At 39.7% G+C, this 24,154-nt stretch overlaps 1 long non-coding RNA gene across 1 annotated transcript in view; it reads left to right on the top strand.

Annotated features, from left to right (window-relative positions):
* Positions 1-21,298, top strand: part of LOC114891731 — a 69,406-nt gene extending 48,108 nt beyond the window's left edge. The window contains exons 4-5 of the long non-coding RNA XR_003792587.1: positions 16,763-16,857; positions 21,269-21,298. This is a non-coding gene — a long non-coding RNA (uncharacterized LOC114891731). The remainder of the gene's footprint in view (positions 1-16,762; positions 16,858-21,268) is intronic.
* The last annotated feature ends 2,856 nt before the right edge of the window (positions 21,299-24,154 follow it).

The raw sequence follows: 24,154 nt of genomic DNA, 5'->3' as shown, positions 1-24,154 counted from the left end.
TTCAGTAGTACGAGTGCAGTCTCAGCTCAGACGCCTCCCTTCAGCCAGAATGAAAGAATGGTCTCTTTCTCTCTCCTTCATAATCCAGCCCAGTTTACTTTTTAAAATTCTGTAGTGTTTACAGAAATTCACCCAGGCATATGTAGTTATATTTCTTTCTTCCGGAAAGATTTTGATTTTACAATTTCAAAAAGTTTACCTATAATGTCTCAGCCTAAAGGAAATAATTGTTTACATTCCTTTAGTTCTCCTAATCTTTTTCCACATATACACGTACTTTTCACATGATTCGCATCATAGAGTATGTATGATTTTGTGTTTCTAATGGAGATTTTTTCTTCAAGTCATCAAGGTTGGCTTGAGACGCTATTCTCTAATTCTTACGTTTCGAACTAGAAGATTTTTATTTTAAAGCGATTTAAGTTATTATAAAAACTGAGTTGCAAGAGTTGCTTCAAGTGGAATATCTGTTTTATTTAGTTTCTGGGTTAAGAGAGTCTACCATAAATTCATGAAGTCATAACCTCCCTAGTTGTCTGATTCCGTACTTTGTTCCATCTCCTTCATGCAATATTTCTAAGAATGAAGTGCCACTGTGAACTTTATAGGAGAAAAGTACTTCTTAGAGATTTCAAACAGAGAAAATTGAGACTATGAACCTCGTGATACAGAAGAGCAATCAATTCCAATCAGCTTGAAGCAGAGGGAAGACAGTAGCGGTGCTGGTGACTGAGGGATCTGACATTCCAGAGGATCCAAGAGGAGTTTTAGAAGCAGGTAGAAAAAAGCGAAGAGATTCTTGGAGACGGCATCAAAGTCTTCCCTTGTCTAGAACTTGTTAAAGTACCTCTGTCAACTAAAAGTATTAACCTCCTACCTTGTTCTCTTTATAGATAAAATGTGAAGGGGAAAGACATACTGAACAGCTTCCGTCTTCACTGTTGTCCAAGAAATAAAGTGACAAAAGATTCCCTAGGTCCCCTATGACTTATGTGCAACAGAAAGGAATAGAAAGCAAAGTTTAACATACTATGCCACGTTCAAGACAAAAGAGTTAACTTCAAAGGTGTTTAATATGGTGAATTTAAATTGCATATTTTAAAAAAGGAGAGCAAAAAATAGTTTAAAATCCAGCCCCTGGCTTCCCTGGTGGTGCAGTGGTTAAGAATCCACCTGCCAATGCAGGGAACACGGGTTCGAGCCCTGGTCCAGGAAGATCCCACATACCGCAGAGCAACTAAGCCCGTGCGCCACAACTACTGAGCCTGCGCTCTAGAGCCCACGAGCTACAACTACTGAGCGCACGTGCCGCAACTACTGAAGCCATGCGCCTCAACTACTGAAGCCCGCATGCCTAGAGCCCGTGCTCTGCAACAAGAGAAGCCACCGCATTGAGAAGCCCACACACCACAATGAAGAGTAGCCCCCGCTCGCCACTAGAGAAAGCCTGCGCACAGCAACAAAGACCTGACACAGCCAAAAAGAAATAAATAAAGTGAATTTAAAAAAATTTTTTAAAAAAAGCCAGCTCCAAATTTACCAAAAAGAACCTAACTAGGAAATGGAAAATCCTAATCAGTTCTATTATTTATCTATTGCTGCTTAACAAATCACTCCCAAACTCGGTGGCTTAAAACGCATTTCTTTTCAGTTTTGGGAAGTCAAGAATCTGGAAACAGCTTAGCTGGGTGGTTGTCGCTCCAGTTTTCCCATAAAAAGACTTGACTGGGGCTGGAGGATCCTCTTCCAAACTCACTCATACGCTGTTGTCCAGAGGCTTCAGTTCCTTGCTGGCTGTTCACAGAATCATCGTGTGGCTTTGTCCATCGGGCTGCTGAGTGTGCTCACGATAGGGTAGTTGGCTTTCCTCAGAGCGAATGTTGACAGGGAGAGAAAGAGAGCGGGAGAGAGGAGCGAGGAGAAAGGATGCCTTTCATGCCCTAATCACATACCTTCACTTCCACCATATTCTATTCATTAGAAGACAATTCAGCCTACACTCCAGAGGAGGGGAATGCACCTCTGCCTTTTAGGGAGAGGATGTCAAAGAATTTGTGGATATATTTTTAAACCAAAGCACAACAAACTTCTAAAACTGGGCAGTTGGAAGGCTGTGTGGGCAGTATGGAGGGCTGAGGAGGGGCACCAGCTTCTAACACAGAGCATAGAAGCTAGATACACAGGAAAGCTCAGCTCCTAACCTCACTCCACTCCCAGAAACTGTAGAAGATAGGCAACAAAATCCTGAGGATTCTCACCAATCTGAAGAGAAATATATTCAGTACATATGTATATCTCTTTCATCTTCTGACTGAGGATGAGTGGAAATGGATATGGAGAGAAAGGAAAAAAAAATAGGGAATGGGGCAGTCAATGGTGTTGACTCTCTCTGGAAAACATGAAGGATTTGAGTTCCAGGGTGAACTGGGGAAAAAATCCCAAACCAAAGGGTATCTATTGACACTGTAGGGGCTCTGCCCACACCCCCTCAGCATTCACAGTTACCATGTTTGCTTTTCAGGTTTCCAATCGCTAGCACCTACAACTCTCTGAGCGTTTTGATTTGTTTTTGTATTTGTTTTTGACCAGCTGAGCCCACATGACCTCTTGTGGGGCAGAGAGAAGTGCTGGGGAATTAATGCCTCCTTCCAGCAAAGCTCAGTCAGTGACTGACAACCAGGGAACTGATATCCAGTTCCTCCGCTCTCAATTATGCTGACTCTGCTATGTGTTATACACTGCCTCCCAGAGTTGCTATTGCCCACACAAGTAAGCTACTGGAACCACACCATTTACTGCCTTCTTCCCCTACCCTCCCTCACTTTTTCTCCCCCTACCAGTGATTCTTGGGATCACCTCCCAAATAAACCACTTCCACTCATTTCCTTCCCTCAGATTCTGCTTCTGTGGAAACACAACCTACAGACCACTGAAAAGAATATACAGCTATATATATATATATCACCTATATGTATACATATATCCCCATATCCCCTCCCTCTTGCGTCTCCCTCCCACCCTCCCTATCCCACCCCTCTAGGTGGTCACAAAGCTCCGAGTTGATCTCCCTGTGCTATGCAGCTGCTTCTCATTAGCTGTCTGTTTTACCATATGGTAGTGTATATACATGCATGCCACTCTCTCACTTCGTCCTAGCTTACCCTTCCCACTCTCCATGTCCTCAAGTCCATTCTCTACATCTGCATCTTTATTCCTGTCCTGCCCCTAGGTTCATCAGAACCATATTTTTTTAAGGTTCCATATATATGTGTTAGCATACGGTATTGTTTTTCTCTTTCTGACTTCACTCTGTATGACAGACTCTAGGTCCACCCACCTCACTACAAATAACTCAATTTTGTTTCTTTTTGTGGCTAATATTCCATTGTATATATGTGCCACATCTTCTTTATCCATTCATATGTCAATAGACACTTAGGTTGCTTCCATGTCCTGGCTATTGTAAATAGAGCTGCAATGAACATTGGGGTACATGATTCTTTTTGAATTATGGTTTTCTCTGGATATATGGCCAGTAGTGGGATTGCCGGGTCGTATGGTAGTTCTATTTGTAGTTTTTTAAGGAACCTCCATACTGTTCTCCATAGTGGCTGTATCAACTTACATTCCCACCAACAGTGCAAGAGTGTTCCCTTTTCTCCACACCGTCTCCAGCATTTATTGTTTGTACATTTTTTGATGATGGCCATTCTGACTAGTGTGAGATGGTATCTCATTGTAGTTTTGATTTGCATTTCTCTAATGATTAATGATGTTGAGCATTCTTTCATGTGTTTGTTGGCAATCTGTATATCTTCCTTGGAGAAATGTCTATTTAGATCTTCTGCCCATTTTTGGATTGGGTTTTTTGTTTTTTTGATATTGAGCTGCATGAGCTGCTTGTATATTTTGGAGATTAATCCTTTGTCAGTTGCTTCATTTGCAAATACTTTCTCCCCTTCTGAGAGTTGTCTTTTCATCTTGTTTATGGTTTCCTTTGCTGCGCAAAACCTTTTAAGTTTTATTAGGTCCCATTTGTTTATTTTTGTTTTTATTTCCATTTCTATAGCAGGTGGGTCAAAAAGGATCTTGCTGTGATTTATGTCATAGAGTGTTCTGCCTATGTATTCCTCTAAGACTTTTATAGTATCTGGCCTTACATTTAGGTCTTTAATCCATTTTGAGTTTATTTTTGTGTATGGTGTTAGGCAGTGTTCTAATTTCATTTTTTTACATGTAGCTGTCCAGTTTTCCCAGCACCACTTATTGAAGAGGGTGTCTTTTCTCCATTGTATAGTCTTCCCTCCTTTATCAAAAATAAGGTGACCATATGTGTGTAGGTTTATCTCTGGGCTTTCTGTCCGGTTCCATTGATCTATATTTCTGTTCTTGTGCCAGTACCATACTGTCTTGATTACTGTAGCTTTGTAGTATAATCAGAAGTCAGGGAGTCTGATTCCTTCAGCTCCGTTTTACTTTCTCAAGATTGCTTTGGCTATTCGGGGTCTTTTGTGTTTCCATACACATTGTGAAATTTTTTCTTCTAGTTCTGTGAAAAATGCCAGTGGTAGTTTGATAGGAAGTGCACTGAATCTGTAGATTGCTTTGGGTAGTGTAGTCATTTTCACAATGTTGATTCTTCCAGTGCAAGAACATGGCATATGTCTCTGTCTGTTTGTATCATCTTTAATTTCTTTCATCAGTGTCTTACAGTTTTCCGCATACAGGTCTTTAGTCTCCTTAGGTACGTTTATTCCTAGGTATTTTATTCTTTTTGTTGCGATGGTAAATGGGAGTGTTTCCTTAATTTCCCTTTCAGATTTTTCATCATTAGTGTATAGGAATGCAAGAGATTTCTGTGCATTAATTTTGTATCCTGCTACTTTACAAAATTCACTGATTAGCTCTAGTAGTATTCTAGTAGCATCTTTAGGATTCTCTATGTATAGTATCATGTCATCTGCAAACAGTGACAGCTTTACTTCTTCTTTTCCGATTTGGATTCCTTTTATTTCTTTTTCTTCTCTGACTGCTATGGCTAAAACTTCCAAAACAATGTTGAATAATAGTGGTGAGAGTGGGCAACCTTGTCTTGTTCCTGATCTTAGTGGAAATGCTTTCAGTTTTTCACCATTAAGGACAATGTTGGCTGTGGGTTTTTCATATATGGCCTTTATTATGTTGAGGTAGTTTCCCTCTATAACCACTTTCTGGAGAGTTTTTTTTATCATAAATGGGTGTTGAATTTTGTTGAAAGCTTTTTTTGCATCTCTTGAGATTATCATGTGGTTTTTATCCTTCAATTTGTAAATATGGTGTATCACATTGATTGATTTGCGTATATTGAAGAATCCTTTCATTCCTGAGATAAACCCCATTTTATCATGGTGTATGATCCTTTTAATGTGCTGCTGGATTCTGTTTGCTGGGATTTTATTGAGGAGTTTTGCATCTATGTTCATCAGTGATATTGGCCTGTAGTTTTCTTTTTTTGTGACATCTTTGTCTGGTTTTGGTATCAGGGTGATGGTGGCCTCGTAGATGAAGTCTGGGAGTGTTCCTACCTCTGCTGTATTTTGGAAGAGTTTGAGAAGGGTAGGTGTTAGCTCTTCTCTAAATGTTTGATAGAATTCACCTGTGAAGCCTTCTGGTCCTGGGCTTTTGTTTGTTGGAAGATTTTTAATCACCGTTTCAATTTCAGTGCTTGTGATTGGTCTGTTTATATTTTCTATTTCTTCCTGGTTCAGTCTCGGAAGGTTGTGCTTTTCTAAGAATTTGTACATTTCTTCTAGGTTGTCCATTTTATTGGCATATAGTTGCTTGTCGTAATATCTCATGATCCTCTGTATTTATGCAGGGTCAGTTGTTACTTCTCCTTTTTCATTTCTAATTCTATTGATTTGAGTCTTCTCCCTTTTTTTCTTGATGAGTCTGGCTAATGGTTTATCAATTTTGTTTATCTTCTCAAAGAACCAGCTTTTAGTTTTATTGATCTTTGCTATTGTTTCCTTCATTTCTTTTTCATTTATTTCTGATCTGATCTTTATGATTTCTTTCCTTCTGCTAACTTTGGGATTTTTTTTGTTCTTCTTTCTCTAATTGCTTTAGGTGTAAGGTTAGGTTGTTTATTTGAGATGTTTCTTGTTTCTTGAGGTAGGATTGTACTGCTATAAACTTCCCTCTTAGAACTGCTTTTGCTGCATCCCATAGGTTTTGGGTCATCATGTTTTTCATTGTCATTTGTTTCTAGGTATTTTTTGATTTCTTCAGTGATCTCTTGGTTATTTAATAGTGTATTGTTTAGCCTCCACGTGTTTGTATTCTTTACAGTTTTTTTCTTGTATTTGATATCTAGTCTCATAGCATTGTAGTCAGAAAAGATACTTGATATCATTTCAATTTTCTTAAATTTACCGAGGCTTGATTTGTGACCCAAGATATGGTCTATCTGGAGAATGTTCCATGAGCCCTTGAGAAGAAAGTGTATTCTGTTGTTTTTGGTTGGAATGTCCTATAAGTTTCAATTAAGTCCATCTTGTTTAATGTGTCATTTAAAGCTTGTGCTTCCTTATTTATTTTCGTTTTGGATGATCTGTCCATTGGTGAAAGTGGGGTGTTAAAGTCCCCTACTATTATTGTGTTACTGTCGATTTCCTCTTTTATGGCTGTTAACATTTGCCCTGTGTACTGAGGTGCTCCTGAGTTGGGTACATAAATATTTACAATCGTTATATCTTCTTTTTGGATTGATCCCTTGATCATTATGTAGTGTCCTTCTATGTCTCTTGTAATAGTCTTTATTTTAAAGTCTATTTTGTCTGATATGAGAATTGCTACTACAGCTTTCTTTTGATTTCCATTTGCATGGAATATCTTTTTCCATCCCCTCACTTTCAGTCTGTATGTGTCCCTAGGTCTGAATTGGGTCTCTTGTAGACAGCATATATATGGGTCTTGTTTTTGTATCCATTCAGCGAGCCTGTCTTTTGGTTGGAGCATTTAATCCATTCACGTTTAAGGCAATTATTGATATGTATGCTCCTATTACCATTTTCTTAATTGTTTTCAGTTTGTTATTGTAGGTCTTTTCCTTCTCTTGCATTTCCTGCCTAGTGTTGGAAAGCTGGTTTTGTGATGCTGAATTCTCTTAGCTTTTGCTTGTCTGTAAAGGTTTTAATTTCTCTGTTGAATCTAAATGAGATCCTTGCTGGGTAGTGTAATCTTGGTTGTAGGTTTTTCCCTTTCATCACTTTAAATATGTCCTGCCACTCCCTTCTGGCTTGCAGAGTTTCTGCTGAAAGATCAGCTGTTGACCTTATGGGGATTCCCTTGTATGTTATTTGTTGCTCTTCCCTTGCTGCTTTTAATATATTTTCTTTGTATTTAATTTTTGATAGTTTGATTAATATGCATCTATGTTTCTCTCTGGGTTTACCCTGTGTGGTACTCTCTGTGCTTCCTGGACTTGATTGACTATTTCCTTTCCCATGTTAGGGAAACTTTCAACTATAATCTTTTCAGATATTTTCTCAGACCCTCTCTTTTTCTCTTCTTCTTCTGGGATCCCTGTGATTTGAATGCTGTTACGTTTAATGTTATCCCAGAGGTCTCTGAGACTGTCCTCAATTCTTTTCATTCTTTTTTCTTTATTCTACTCTGCAGCAGTTATTTCCACTATTTTATCTTCCAGGTCACTTATCTGTTCTTCTGCCTCAGTTATTCTGCTATTGATCCCTTCTAGAGTATCTTTAATTTCAGTAATTGTGTTGTCCATCACTGTTTGTTTGCTCTTTTGTTCTTCTAGATCCTTGTTAAATGTTTCTTGTATTTTCTCCATTTTGTTTCCCAGATTTTGGATCATCTTTACTATCATTAGTATGAATTCTTTTTCAGGTAGATTGCCTATTGCATCTTCATTTATTTGGTCTTGTAGGTCTTTACCTTGCTCCTTTCTCTGTATCGTATTTTTTGTCTTTTTTTTTTTTTTTTTGATGGGTGGGGCTGTATTCCTGTCTTACTGGTTGTTTGGCCTGAGACATACAGCACTAGAGTTTGCAGGCAATTGGATAGATTCAGGTCTTGGTGGTGAGATGAGGACCTCTGGGAGGCCTCACTCCGATTAATATTCCCTGGGGTCTGAGGTTCTCTGTTAGTCCAGTGGTTTGGACTCAGAGCTCCCACCACAGGAGCTTGGGCCTGACCTCCAGCATGGGAACCAAGATCCTGCAAGCTTTGTGGTGGGATTACAAAAGAAAGAAAGAAAGAAAGAAAGAAAGGGAAGAAAGAAAGAAAGAAAGAGAGAGGCAGCACAATATCAAATAATAAAAAACAAAATAAAATTTGAAAGATAAAAAGTATATTAGGAAAAATAAAGCTATAATTGAAACAACTACAACAAGGTAAAATAAAACCACAACAACAAAAAAAGGGAGCGGGGGGGAACAAGCCAAAAGGAGACAACAATAACAAAGTATAAAGAATAAAATAAAATTAGAAAAATAAAAAATTTATTAGGAAAAATAAAAATATAAAAGTGTCAACAACAATGAATCAACAAGGTAAAACAATCCCAATCTAAAAGAGGAAAAAAAAAGAAAAAGAAAAACCTTGGCTATGGGGGTGGAGTTTAGGTGGGGGTGGAACTTAGTCAGGGGTGGGGTTTAGGGTGGGGCATTGTTCAAGTGTGGGGCAGGACCTGTGCTTAGTACCTGCATGGAAGTGGAGTGGCAGCACTTGGAAAGGAGGGCCTCTGGAGTGTGGGGTTCTGGAGTTTGGAGTTAGGGCCCTGGGTGAGGGTGTGTGGGTGGGGTTTATGCCCCGCTCCTTGGAGGGGGTCTCTGAGTGTAGAGGTACGGCCCTGGGTAGGGGTGTAGGGGCGGGGCTTGGGCTCTGCAGGACAGGAGGGAGGCTCCGGGGCAGAGGATTAGGCCCGGGAGCCCAACAGGCTTCCTGGTGCCTAAGTGGACAGGGAAAGTACTGGCCGCGTCTCCTTCCGTTCCTTCGCACCCCTCCCCCACCATCTCCCCCAGGGTCTCCCCTGTCCCTGCTGGACCCCTAACCGTGGGTGGCTCCTGCTGGGTGTAGGAACTGATTCCCTCCCCCAGCCACCCCTCAGGGCTGCTGTTCTCATAGGTCCGGCCTTTACTTTTGCTTCCCCTTCCCTCCCTCCCACTCCCTCAGGACCCACGTGGCTGGAGGGGGCCTAGGTGGGCAGAGGATTAGGCCCAGGATCTCAACAGGCTCCCGGGGGCCCAAGTGGGCAGGGGAAACCTGGCCACGCTCCCTTTTGATCTTCTGTCCTCCCAGTGGTCCCCCAATTTCCCCTTTCGGGCGTGGGATCCCTTCCCCTCCCCCTCCCCCAGCCACCCCTCAGGGGTGTCAGTCCCATCCCGCCTCCACTTCTCCTCCCCCTTCACTCCCCACACACCCCACATCCTACCCAGTCGCTGGGGGCTCCTCCCGTCCCCTTAGGTGTCCGTGGTCCCCCACTGGTGCCTGGTAGGTGCCCTAGTTGTACAGAAACACGAATTCCCCCTCCTCCTAGTCCGCCATCTTGATACGCCCTCAAGGTGGACATTTCTAATCGAAGACAACTGAGGCAGAATGAGAAGGTGATGGATGCACTTTTGTAGGTGATACTCATTTGCAGTTTCCAGCCTCAAACATAATCCTGTTCTATCTGCAATTTCCTATTTCTGCCAACTTCTATCACAGGAAAAGAAAGTAATTAGGAGCCCTCAGGTTCTGCTGTTTTCGCATCTGTCCTATCCCCAGATAACTCTACTCCCAGGTGGACGGTTGTAACTTAGGAAGGTAGAGCTGCTGCATCAAGTAAATAGCAAAGGACTTAATTGGATACTAGTGTCTCTCCAGGTTTTGGTGGGAGGGATAACTAAACCTAAAGACTTTGGTAGAATTATTGATATTTTTAAGCCAATGTAGAAAGTTGCTTTAAATTGAGTGAGGGAGATAGTTAATTAAATTTTTTTTTCCACTTAATCTAAAAATCAGGCTAGGAAGCTGGAATTGCTATGGCTTCAGGGGAAAGAAAAGCAAAAACTGTTTGAGGTCAGCACAATCTCAATAACCAAGTTAGAAAAGTTGGAAAGTTAGGCTATTTTTCCTTAGCCTCTCTTGTTCTCAGTAATTGCTTCCTTTCAACCATAAAGTTGTTTAGTGTAGGAGAGATATTCCAAGGCTTCTCTTTATATTCACTGCTGCAAGATCCCATTTTAGCATAATTACAGTCTTGGAGTTGCAGAGACAGGCTCACTCTATCTAGCTGTGCAGCTGGCTTTCTCAAATGACAATGGGATGCTCACCAGCTTAGTGACGGCCAAGGCCGTGAGCCAGGGGGAGGCCCTCATGCGGAAATTTTGCCCTTGCTTTGTCTGCATTTCCTCCGTGAAAATGGGGAAATGGTTTAGAATTTTAAAAAGCACTGTTTTTATTCTCTTAGGGCTTTTGAAGGGATGTACTGAGCTTCAAATGCAGATTTCAGAATCCTAAATCAGAGATTATTCATCTTTACATCTCTGACTGATATTACAGAGCAGAAACAACAAAAAGGAAAGATAAATTTTGTAGTACTCTTCTCCTTGTCCTTATATTTCTCTTTTCTTTTTGTGAGAAGATTAAAGAAAGTTTAAATTTGCTTGCCTTCTTTACCTGCAAGATAATTCCATATTCAGCTTGCTTATTTGCTACAGAAGTTCTTTCCATGATTTGATAACCAATAACTGTTCACACTCAGCCCTCAGTTATCTGCTTAGAGACTTCTGCTTATATATACTTTGATTTCCCTGCTTCTCAGGAAGACCAGGGCCCTTTCTGTCTTCTACCCAGCTTACCCAGATGTACTGTCCTCTGCCCCCAAGTTCTGTACATTCTTCCTTCACACGAATTCTTGCATCCATCCCCTTTCTATTTCACTTATCACAACTTTAGTTCAGGTCTTTACATCTCTTTCTCAATTATTACAGAAGCTTCCTAAATGGTCCATCTACTTCTAGGCTTTCTCTATCCAACTTTTAAAGGTTTCAAATCAACTTTCTTATAGCACCATTCAAAGAGGAATGAACAAAAAAGACTTATACACCATCCATGATGTGTCAAGTGCCCAAACTGACACTTGGAATACATAGGTGAAAGATACTCTCATGAGTGGACTTTCTGTTCTGATCAAATTGATGTCTTTTCTAGCTCAGGGACAGGCTCCATATATCAGTGGTTCTCAAATAGAAGGCATTTTTGATTGTCCCAACGGGGGTGGAGAATGGAGTTACTGTCATCTAGTATTTAGAGGCCAGGGATGCTGCTAAGCATCCTACAATGTAGAGGATAGCTCCCTCCAACAAAAATGGAACAGTAAAAAGTGTCAATGGTGCCAAGATGGAGAAAGTGCACATGTTAATAGTTAATTCATCAATTTCCCCCTCAGTTCAATGCCTCCCATCTCCATGTAATCAAATCCTACTCGTTCTCCAAAGCTTACTTCAACTCCCCCTCGCCCAGTTCTCTCCCTGAATTCCTAAGGCACTTTTGGTCGGAAGCACTCCCTATGTGTGTATCATTTTCCTTTGGAGATAGTGCTCTGTGTCCCATGCACCCCATCTTGTCAGAGTATTGCTGCTGAAAGTCAGTGGGTCCATATTCTACTTTATTGTCCACACTAGCAAGCACAGGGCCCCACATATATTACACAATCAGTAAATAGTTATAACTCAAAAGTTGAATCCATTAGCACAGAAATTGACAGCTGAAGTAGTCAGAAGAGAAATTGCTACAGATTTGAGATTAGGGCAATTAATCTGCAACTATCTCATTAAGAGAAAAGCCAAGGGAAATGGGAATATAAAGAAAGGGACAAGGACATCAGGATGTACTGCCTAGGATAAAATAGTTACAGTATGCAATTAATCAGATTCTTTTATCATGGTAAAATACATGTAACAAAATTTATCATTTTAACCGTTATTAAGTGTGCAGTTCAGTGATATTAAATACATTCATATTGTTGTGCAACAATCCCCACCAACCATCTCCAGAGCTCTTTTTTTTTTGGCCATACCATGCAGTTTGTGGGATCTTAGTTCCCTGACCAGGGATGTAACCCACATCCTCAGCAGTGAAAGTGCAAGGTCCTAACCACTGGACTGCCAGGGAATTCCCCAGAACTCTTTTAATTTTGCAAAACTGAAACTCTATAAAAAATAGAAACTCATTTAAAAAAAAAAATACCTCCCTTTTCTCCTTTCTTCCACTCCCTAGCAACCTAGGGAGTGGAAGAAAGGAGAAAAGGGAGGTACTTTCTGTCTCTATAAATTTGACTACTCTAGGTACCTCATATAAGAGCGATTATGCAAGATTCGTCCTTTTGTGACTGGCTCATTTCACTTAGCATAATATCTTCAAGGTTCATCCATGTCATAGCACGTGTCAGAATTTCTCTCCTTTTTAAGGCTGAATAATTTTCCATTGTATGTGTATACCACATTTTGTTTATCCATTCATCCATCAGGGAACACTTGGGTTGCTTCCACCACTGGCTATTGGGAATAAAGCTGCTATGAACATAGGTGTATAAATATATGTTCAAGTCCCTGTTTTCATTTCTTTTGGATATATACCCAGAAATGGAATTGCTGGATCATGTGGTAATACTATTTTTAATTTTTTGAGGGATTGCCATACCGTTTTCCACAGCAGCTCTACCATTTGACATTCCCAAAAGCAATGCACAAGGGTTCCAATTTCTCCACGTCCCTGACAGCACGTGTTCTTTTCTGTTTTGTTTTGTTTTGTTTTTTAATAATAACCATCTTAATGAGTGTGATGTGGTATCTCATTGTGGTTTTGATTTGCACTTCCCTGATGACTAATGATGTTAAGCATTCTTGCATCTGCTTAAGCGGCCGTTTGTATATTTTCTTGGAGAAATGTCTATGCAAGTCCTTTTCCCATTTTTTAAAAAAATTTATTTATTTTATTACTTATTTTTGGCTGTGTTGGGTCTTTGTTGCTGCATGCGGGCTTTCTCTACTTGCGGTGCGCAGGCTTCTCATTGCGGTGGCTTCTCTTGTTGCAGAGCACAGGCTCCAGGCTCGTGGGCTCTAGAGCACAGGCTCAGTACTTGGGGTGCACGAGCTTAGTTGCTCTGTGGCATGTGGGATCTTCCCGGTCCAGGTCTCGAACCCGTGTCCCTTGCATTAGCAGGCGAATTCTTAACCACTGCACCGCCAGGGAAGCCCATTTTTTAATCAGGTTGTTTGTTTTGTTGTTGAGTTATAGGAGTTCTTTATATAATCTAGGTATCAATTCCTTATCAGATATACAATTTGCAAATATTTTCTCCCATTCTGAGGGTTACCTTTTCACTCTGTTGATAGTGTCTTTTTTTTTTTTTTTTTTTTTTTGCGGTGCGCGGGCCTCTCACTGTTGTGGCCTCTCCCGTTGCGGAGCACAGGCTCCAGACGCGCAGGCTCAGCGGCCATGGCTCACGGGCCCAGCCGCTCCGCGGCATGTGGGATCTTCCCGGACCGGGGGCGCGAACCCGTGTCCTCTGCATCGGCAGGCGGACTCTCAACCACTGCGCCACCAGGGAAGCCCGATAGTGTCTTTTGATGCACAAACATTTTTAATTTTGATGAAGTTCAATTTATCTATTTTTTTTCTTTTGTTGCCTGTGGTTTTAGTTTCACATGACCAAATTCTATGTCATGAAGATTTTCCTCTGTTTTCTTCCCAGAGTTTTACAGTTTTAGCCCTTATGTTTAGGTCTTTGATCCGTTTTATGTGCATTTTTGTACATGGTGTAAGGTAAGGGTTCAACTTCATTCTTTTGCGCATGGATATTTAGTTTTCCAACACCATTGACTGAAAAATCTGTCCTTTCCCCATTCAATGGTCTTGGCATCCTTGTTGAAATCATTTGACCATATATGAGAGAGTTTATTTCTGAGTTCCCTATTCTATTTCATTGGTTTATATGGCTGTCTTTATGCCAATACCACACTGTTTGTTTACTGGGACTTTGTACAAAGTTTTGAAATGAGGAAATGTGAGACCTCCAACTTTGCTTTTCTTTTTCAAGATTGTTTAGCTATTTGGGATCCCTTGAGATCCCACGTGAAATTTTAGGATGAATTTTTCTATTTATGAGAACAATATTGTTGGAATTTTGATAGAGATTGCATTGAATCTGGAGATCAATTTTGGTAGTATTGACATCTTAACAGTATCACACCTTCCAATCCATGTACGCTAGATGGCTTTCCATTTACTTGTGTGTTCAGTAATTTCTTTCAACAACATTTTATAGTTTTCAGAGTACAAGTCAATCAGATTCTTTTTTAAAAGAAGTTATTTTTTCAAACAATATAATGAGAACAGTAATGGAAGTTTTAAAATAGGAGTTATTCATCCTAAATCTCACTTCCCAATCATTTGGCTTCACTTTCCCCTGTCTCCTTCGAGTCTTGTCTGCATGTGTATATGATATCAACAAAATTGCAATCATTTCATGAATCCAATTTTGAACCTTGGTTTATTTACTTATTATTATACCCTATTCATTTTCCATGTTGTCATATAATCACTTTAACAGATTCTAAGGATGCTATACCAACAGTGAACTCTGGGAATGGGAAGGGCAGCCAGTGGGCTGATCTTTGGGTTAGGGGTAGGGATGGAAATACTCTTTTTTTTTTTTTTAAACTTCCCAAAGTAGCAAAAACCAATACTTCCTTAGCAAAATGAAAGCAAGGGATTTAGAGATTGTTCTGGGGAAACTGCTTTACTGATTGAATGGGAATAGTCACAATTCAAGAAAGTATATTGACTGATTTTACCAGTGCTGTCTGAATATTCTCTAACCCTAATTCTAAAATGTAGCATTTAACATTTGGAATTCATCTTGAAAGAAAAGCGTCCCAAAGCATCAAGAACATTTATTTGCTACACTTATTACGGTGGATGACTGAAATATTTATATCCATCTGTAATTTTCAGTTACAGAAACTTTCAGTTTTCAATAGCTATTCAGAAATTCTATGAAACTGGATAAAATGCAAATAGGTTTTTTGTATGAAGAGGCATTTTAGTAATATTTGATTTTATCACCTTTCTTGGAATGAAAAACTAAGCTGACAGTGTTAAGTGTTGAATTGGGAGGTATGAATTGGTAAAGACAGGTTTGGGCACACTTACCATGCCAAAGTTTATAATCAGAGTAGTGAACATGCCCCTACAGCAAAAGCAGCCTGTCTCCTAGAATTATCTCTCCTCAGATAGTTAGAAGGAGCCTGTACATACTTGACTGCACCAATGAAAACCCACTGCTTACCTTTCCTTTACAAGATTTATGCCATTTTGTGGATGAATTTAAGGACAAAATATAAGCATGGATCTTGGATTCTTCCTTTCTCTGGCTGCCTGCCACCCGCCCTCCCTTTTATTTTTCTTAATTTAGGGGCCATGTATTTCTAGTCAGACTTACTAAAGATATTATGGACCAAAACTTCCATCAATTATTTTTCTTCTTCTTCTTCTTTATCATAATCATCATCATGAGTTTTTTTTATATGAAATATTTTTTTATTTTATATTATTTTATTTTTTTGATGGGTCATATGGTAGTTCTCTTTTTAATTTTTTGAGGAAATTCCATAATGTTTTCCATAGTGGCTGCACCAATTTACATTCTCAACAACAGTGCGCAAGTGTTCCCTTTTCTCCATAATCCTGATCAACACTTGTTATTTGTTGTCTTTTTTTATTATTATTAATTTTTATTGGCGTATAGTTGCTTCACAATGTTGTGTTGATTTCTGCTGTACAGCAAAGTGAATCAGCTACACGTATACATAGATCCCCTCTTTTTTGGGTTTCCTTCCCATTTAGGTCACCACAGAGCATTGAGTAGAGTTCCCTGTGTTATACAGTAGGTTCTCATTAGTTATCTATTTTATACATAGTAGTGTACATATGTCAATCCCAGTCTCCCAGTTCATCCCACCTCCCCCTTCCCCAGCTGTTATCCACACATCTGTTCTCTACATCTGTGTCTCTATTTCTGCTTTGCAAATAAGTTCATCTGTCTCATTTTTCTAGATTCCACATATAAGCGATATTATACAATATTTATTTTTCTCTTTCTGACTTACTTCACTCTGCATCATTAGAGATTCTTATTCTAGTTTTAAAACTATTTATACTGTCTTAATAAGTCACATTTTTCTAGTATCACCACTTTCTCCAGGTTCAAGAATTGAGACCTGGGTAAAGCAATCACAGTGTTCCTTTTAACTAATTTCTAGTGTTTGTTTCCCACTCAGTTTAAAATGGAATATTTTTTTAAACTGGAATATATTTTGACAGTCTGGGATTTAAAACTTTTTTTAACTCCTAGAGACCAGCCCTGAAAGATCTGAGATTTTACTTAAGAGGTTAAAATAACAAATACCCCCACTGAATAGCTCCTGGAGAACTGGTTAGTTTAACTTTTTATGCTGGGTGCCCAAGGTGGTCTGCTTCCATCTGTGGGGCACACACTTTATTGTAGAGCTCAGAATGCATACACTTCATCCAGCCATTTTCAACATGCACGAGGGTAGTAGATAGCTCCATTAGGCAATGTCAGAGACGATAAATGTGTCCAAATTACTAGCCGGAAATGCTTAGTAAGCATCAGAAGATGGGTTCTGCTTTCCAAATTATTAAGCAGATTATTCAGAAATACTGAAACATTCGTTTTTCATTGCAGATTGTTGACCAGAAGCCAGGGACAGCTGTCTTCCTGTAATGCCCCATGGCGATGCCCACAGGAAATTTTCCCTTCAGCGTTCAACCCACTAAAAGGTATGAAAGGATGTGCAGTCATTTAGCATCCTTGACATCTAGGATTTGACTGAAATGTTTTATGCAGAGAAACCCATGGATCCTGGAAGGTCAGTTATCTACCTTTAGATGAATTTGTTTCAGTAATATCAATTTGTCTGGTTTTCTCTGCATAAAAATAATGAAATGGTCACAGTATGTATATGCATTGTCTGCATAAATGTATCGTAGGCCGTCTGTATGCATCTTTCTGGGAAGCAGGGCTTGGATCTAAGTCATGATAAATTTAAAATATGGCATTTTCCATGGAGCAACTAAGCCCGTGCACCACAACTACTGAGCCTGCGATCTAGAGCCCATGAGCCACAACTACAGAGCCCACGTGCCACAACTACTGAAGCTCATGCGCCTAGAGCCCATGCTCCACAACAAGAGAAGCCACCGCAATGAGAAGCCCGCACACTGCAGCAAAGAGTAGCCCCAACTCGCCACAACTAGAGAAAGCCCGCTCACAGCAACAAAGACCCAATGCAGCCAAAATAAATTAATTAATTAATTTAAAAAATAAATAAAATATGGCATTTTGCTTTGATTCTACAAAAAGTAGAGTGGAGAAATTAACCATCTTTAAGGAACAGTTTTTGAAAATGAGGTCCTAGGACTGTCTGCATCAGAATGATCTGACTTTAACAATTTTATATTTCAGAGTTTCACCCCAGGTAGGGCCTGGGCACCCTGCTTTTTAGCAAACACCTAGGGGATTCTGATGCAGATGGCCCCATCATCTCTCATCTAACAAACACTACCCTGAGGAAACAGCAGAGGACTCCGTCAGAGGAACTGAGCTGTATTCTCCCCTTGGTGGAAGGACGGAATTGAGCATTTCCAATACTGAATTATTTTAGGCAGAACTAGTCATAAAAAGGACTTAAGGGCAGTTAGTATCATTACTTTGACAGCTGTCAACTTATTCATCTTTTCTCATTCTGGCATTTCTTCAATTTTTCTCCATGATGAAATGAACCCTTGTGGCCTAGCCATGGACCCTCAGTTATTCTCATTTATGGCTTTGTAGCTCATTAAAGAGCAGAGAGCTATGCATCATCATAGGGGAATGAATCATTAGGAAATGATTCAGTTATCAAATGATTATCCTTTTATTGGTAACTAATAATGTAATTGTGTGACTAGAATTCTAGCTGGATTTTCCCTTCTGACCACTAGAATATTTTATTTTATTTTATTTTTTAGTGCTTTCCTTTTTTAAAATTAATTAATTACATTTTTTTTTTTGGCTGCGTTGTGTCTTCATTGCTGTGCACAGGCTTTCTCTAGTTGCAGCAAGCAGGGGCTACTCTTCATTGTGGTGTGCGGGCTTCTCATCGCTGTGGCTTCTCTTGTTGTGGAGCACAGGCTGTAGGTGCACAGGCTTCAGTAGTTGTGGCACGCAGGCTCAGTAGTTGTGGCTCATGGGCTCTAGATTGCAGGCTCAGTAGTTGTGGCACACGGGTTAGTTGCTCCACAGCATGTGGGATCTTGCCAGACCAGGGCTCGAACCCGTGTCCCTGCACTGGCAGGTGGATTCTTAACCACTGCACCACTGGGGAAGGCCCTAGAATATTTTAAATAGAAAGCATACAATAGGAGGTATAGGAAAAATATAGGAGGTATAGGAACATTTTCTTTGAATGATTTGAAACCATTTCTTACGGAACTTGTATAAAGTAGGTAGAGTTCCAATTTAATGCTTTTCTTATTGCTTGGGAATTCCTCAATCTCCTCATCAATTCCTTTGATGAAAACACACAGCTGTCATACTCCTCTGCTTGCCATCAACCACATGCCCCTCCTCTTCACTAAGGGGTCTCCAACTAAAACTTTCTCTACACCAGAATTTGTTCTACTGTCAAACTGTGCCTATTCACTTATTAATAACAATGCAGAAATTATAAATTAAATATTATCAAACAAATCCAACAATACATCAAAAGAATGACTCACCAAGTCCAAGTGGGTTTCATTCCAGAGATGCAAGGGTAAGTCCATTTTAGGAACTCTATTAACTTAATTCATTTTAATAGATCTTGTAAGAAAAGTCATCTAATATTACCTACACTGATGCTGGAAAAGCTCTTGAAAAAAATGTACATCTATTCTTCATAAAAACTCTCAATCCCTAACATGACTGAGTAGATCTGTCTTAACCTGGAAGCCTTCATCATACTTAATGGGAAACCACCAGGATTATTTCCACCAGAGTCAGAAACAAAGGATATTTATTTACTCACACTTCTCTTAAGAGGTCTTGTAGTAAATGGTAAATCTTGTGGACTTTAGTATTCAACTACCACTACCAAGGTTCAAATCCCAAGCTTGCCACCTAGAACCTGTGTGACTGTGGGCAATTTACTTAATATTTCTCTGCTGAGTTTCCCTTTCTGTAAATGGGGATAATGATAATACTTAAAATCTTAAGGCTGCTTGCTATGAGGTATTAACAGGTTGATAGGAACAAAGTAATTGATAGGTGCATGTAAGTGTTTGGTAAGTATTAGCTACCATTGCAATTATTTAACATTATTTCTGAGGCAGTAGACAAACCAAACAGAAAGAAGAAGGGATTTAGAGGTGTCAAAAGAAGAAATAAAATTATCTACATTTTAGTTACTATAATTGTAAAACTTGAAAATCCAAGAAAGAGTACTGAGAAACTACAACAAATAGTAAGAAAATTCTTTAAATAGCAGGGTATAAAATTCACATACACAAATCAACAGAGCTCATGTGTTTGAAGAAAAAAATGAATGAAAAGAAAGACATAGCATGTTCCTGCATAGGAAGACTCAACATCATAAAGATGTTAATCCTCTCTAAATTAAGTTATAAGTCTGACACTGTCATTAATAAAATACAAGGAATTTTTTAAAAACTGGATAAGTTGATTCTAAATTTCATGAGCAGAACAATCATGTGGGAAGTTACAGGGAATTCCTGGAAAATAAGAGTGTAAGTGGTAATTTATTTCACCAGATGTTAAACATTATATAGTCTCAATAATTTTTAGCACACACATAGACAGATTGACTGAATAGAATCTGAGCTTGAAATGAACCTGAACTCATACAAGAATTTAGCATACAACAAAATTGTCATGTAGAATCAGTTGGGAAAAAAGGAACTATTCCCCACTTGCAAAAAAAATAGTGATGGGGTAACAGCCATATGGAAAAATTAGAGGCAGTTCCTGTCAAGAATTGTGATGAGTCTGAAATTTTACCCTGCTTGTAAGCTAACAAGTTGGCCTGCTAGGTTTTCATAGATGCTGTCAGAAGACATGAGACTCCTAGGTCAGAGACAAAAGATTTTCTTACTCATGGGCCAGCAAGAAGCATGAGCTTCACGATTGTGTTAGTTCGTCTTGCTCCCTAGGTAATGCAGAGTTTGGTCCAGATGGAAGCTGCATACACAGTGGGTTTGTGTCATGGTTGAGGAACTCTGAGCGTAGGCAATTCTCTATCTTATAAGGGGACTGCTAGCAAATCTGATCCAAAGGGAAACATTACCTTTATCACGCTGGACAACAAACAAATCTGCCCTTCGACATGGAGGAAAACACTATTTCTATCTCCCAAGGCTGATTATTATACAAACATCCTTCAAAAGATAGTTCAGAACAAAAGCTGTCATAAGATGCACAGAAACATGAGAGATCCATGGAGAATCAACTCCCCACAGACCCTTACCTTTCCCTTATACCAAGATAAATTCCAAATGGATCAAAGAAGTAAACGTTTACCAAAAAGTAAGCAATATAAGAATGATAAAAAGAGAGAAAATCCTCAGAATGGTAAAGGCCTTTATAAACTATAACACAAAAACATTAAACATAATTTTAAAGTACATGCTAAAATCAAATAAAAGAAACTTGGAAAAAGAATTTGCAAATCATATTATAAACACATAGCTAATTAACTTAGTATAGCAGTTACAAATGAGATGCTGAATGAAAAACCAAAGACCAATAGAAAAAGGGATAAAAGAGATAAACGGTTCACCAGAAAAGAAAATATAAAGGGCTCCGAAACATATGAAAAAAATTTCAGTTAAAATATACTGACGATATTTTTCACCTATTAGATTGGCAAAAAAAAAAAAAAAAAGAAATTTGATAATACACTGTGTTGGTGCTGTGCAGTACAATAAGGTGTATATGCTGAACAAGCCCATCTATTGGATTTGCTACAATATTACTGTTTACAATTTTGAGCCACAAGAAAGTGTTTTAGCTATTTCTAAAAATTAAATTTAAAAATTTTATTCATAATTACAAAAATAAAAACAACCCAAATGTCCCTGTATTAGTCTGCTGAGGTTGCTGTAACAAAATCCCACAGACTGGGTAGCTTAAACAACAGAAATTATTTTCTTGCAGTTCTTGAAGATGGAAGGTCCAAGATCCAGGTGCCAGCTGATTCAGTTTCTGGTAAAGACTCTCTTCTTGGCTTGCAGATGGCCACCTTCTCTCTGTGTGCTCACATGGCCTTTCCTCAGTGTGTGTGCTCAGAGAGGGAACTCTTGTGTCTCTTCTTCTTCTTATAAGGGCACCAGCCCTATCGGGTTAGAGCCCCACCCTTTTGACCTCACTTAACCTTAATTAAGTTTATAATCAATTTAACCCAAAGGCCCTATCTCCAAACACAATTATATTGTGGGTTAGGGATTCAACATATGAATTTGGGGGGGGGACACAATTCAGTCCACAGCAGTCCCTTAACTGGGCAATGAATAAACAAAATCTGGTACCTCCATACAGTGAGATACTATTCAGCAATACAAGTGGACAAATTATTGAAACAGAAAGTAACATGGATGAATCTCGAATTATGCTAAGTGATAAAGCCGGATTTAAAAGGCTATATATTATATGTGCCCATTTATATGACATTCTGGAAAAGACAAACCTATCAGATCAGAAAACAGTGGTTGCTAAGGAATAGAGAATGGTTTGACACAAAGGGATATAGAGGAAGTTTTTTGCTGTGATGGAAGTGTTCCATATTACCTTGTTTGTGGTGCTGGTTACGTGACTGTGTTTATTTGTCAACACTAACAGAACTGGACATTAAAAGGGCTAAAGTTTACTGAATCTAAATTATATTTAGTTTTAAAAATGAAAAAAGCTATTCTGTATCCTATACCCTATTAGTTTGTCATCAGACTGTAAGGTTATAATGTCTAATACTGATAATAGTTCTTTCCTACTAAGGATTTCTTATTTTTGTTTTTTGAATTTAACAGAGCCTTTCAGAGAGAGATAATGTCTAAAAAAAAAAAAAAAAAAGAATCTCAGTGAAAGTTTAGGGCAAGACTTTTTTCCTGTGGGTTAGGGTGTCCTTTGTGTAACCCCACAAACAGGCACTAAGGGAGCCTCCAAGCCCACGAACTAATATTTTTGCTATCAAGGTTAAAGTAGAAATCTGTGGAAACAGCCCTGAGCTTTCTTTCTGGGGGCCAGTTTTTTAAAGAATGGACAAAGGCATCAAAGGCATTCAGAGAACATGAGCCCAACCTGCTGTGTCCTGTAGCAACACCTGCTCAGAGGAGGAGAGTTGGGTTCTGTTTCACAATTGATGTCCTCTACCATGTGTCCCCACCTCTCTCCATTTTCCTGCCATCTGCCCAGTGTCCACACAGTGACCACATATCATTTCTGCCATGCTTTACCATCAACAAAAGAAAAATAAACTGGTGAGCAAAGTGCTTCCTTATAGCAACATCAGAATGTTTTTAAACACCACCAAGCAGGGAATAACAGATGAAAGTCACAATCTCCAAAGGAACTTCTCTTAGAGAAAAACAGTAGCACAGTATTGATAGGCTGTCAGTTAGAGGATGTGGCAACTATGCAGGCACATTCCCTAGGGAGTGTCTCCATTTATTTGATATGCAGTGAAATTTGTTTAAAATATTTTACCATCAGAGTAGAAATCATCAGACTGAAAAGGTCACCTGTCCAGGATGAAAACAAAAACTACTTTCCTCTAAAATAAAATCTCCCACCCTACTCCTTACCCTGAGATTCCTTTCATCACTTCCCCAATAGTCAGCTTTACATCCTGTGGAAAGAGGGGTGTGAGTCTGTAATCCAAAATATTTCCAAGTTGGAGGATCAGTGTGAAAAGTAGATGGGAGTGGGACTGGGGTTATGTAAATGGGTACAGTTCTTGGAGGAGCGCTGGACCCCTGTTCTCTAGGACCTGAGCCTCCAGCCCTTACTGTGGGTCTGAGGTCTCTGTTCCTTGGGGCCGGCCTGCACGGGAAGAAAGTGCAGCCACTGTGGAGAATAACTCTGCAAGATAGCTGGCGGTCAGGTAGCTGCGCATGTTCACTGCTGCTCTGTTGCTGCAGCTGCAGAAGCAGCTCTGCACTGCCTTTGTCAGGTCTGGGCTGCCCGATGAAACCCACGGAAATATCTACTCCTCTCCACCCCTCTCAGCCAGTCACTCATCCCTATTTTTAGGATTCCTTAGCAACTGAGTGGCCTGTTATTCCGTAACTAATATTTTGCATTCCTGATTCCATTCCTACAGTTATCACCCCCTCCTTCCTCCTAAATGTATGCCATATTGTCCCTGCAAGTTCTCCCCGTGAATGTATGTCTTATTGTTCCTGCAAGTTCTCCAAGGACAGGAAAAGCACATTCATCAGGATCTGCTCTGTGCCTCATAACTCCTGGATTCACGAAATTCTTCCTCTGTCAACCCTAAATTCCTTCTAATGAAGTTGAACCCTATTCCTCGCTCTCCATCTTCACCAGAGATGAGGAATAGCCAATCAACATTCTCTTTGTAATAAACTTTCATTTTGCTTAATCAGAAACAAGAAAAGCATGATATTTTTAAAAATCAGTTATCTGCTTTTGAAGAAGTCAAAGGGCAAGAGAGCTGCATCTGGCCCACTCTGCCCCACTACAGGAGGAGGTCAGGGGAGAATTCCTTCTTTAAGTCACCAGACCTAAGGAATACTGCCATTTTGTTGTAAATCAAAGCAGCATTTGTGCTACTGTTGCAAGATGTTATAACACAATGGAGTGGGGGGAAATCTCTGCCTTTTCTGTTTGTTTGTTTTTGCGGTACGCGGGCCTCTCACTGTTGTGGCCTCTCCCGTTGCGGAGCACAGGCTCCGGATGCGCAGGCTCAGCAGCCACGGCTCACGGGCCCCGCCGCTCCGCGGCATATGGGATCCTCCCGGACCGGGGCACGAACCCGTGTCCCCTGCATTAACAGGCGGACTCCCAACCACTGCGCCACCAGGGAAG

This window comes from Monodon monoceros, unplaced genomic scaffold, assembly GCF_005190385.1.
Source record: "Monodon monoceros isolate NGI ecotype Baffin Bay Population unplaced genomic scaffold, NGI_Narwhal_1 Super_Scaffold_12, whole genome shotgun sequence".
Lineage (NCBI taxonomy): Eukaryota > Metazoa > Chordata > Mammalia > Artiodactyla > Monodontidae > Monodon > Monodon monoceros.
Note: the sequence above shows the minus strand (reverse complement) of the source record. Positions and strands in the feature narration are given on the sequence as shown.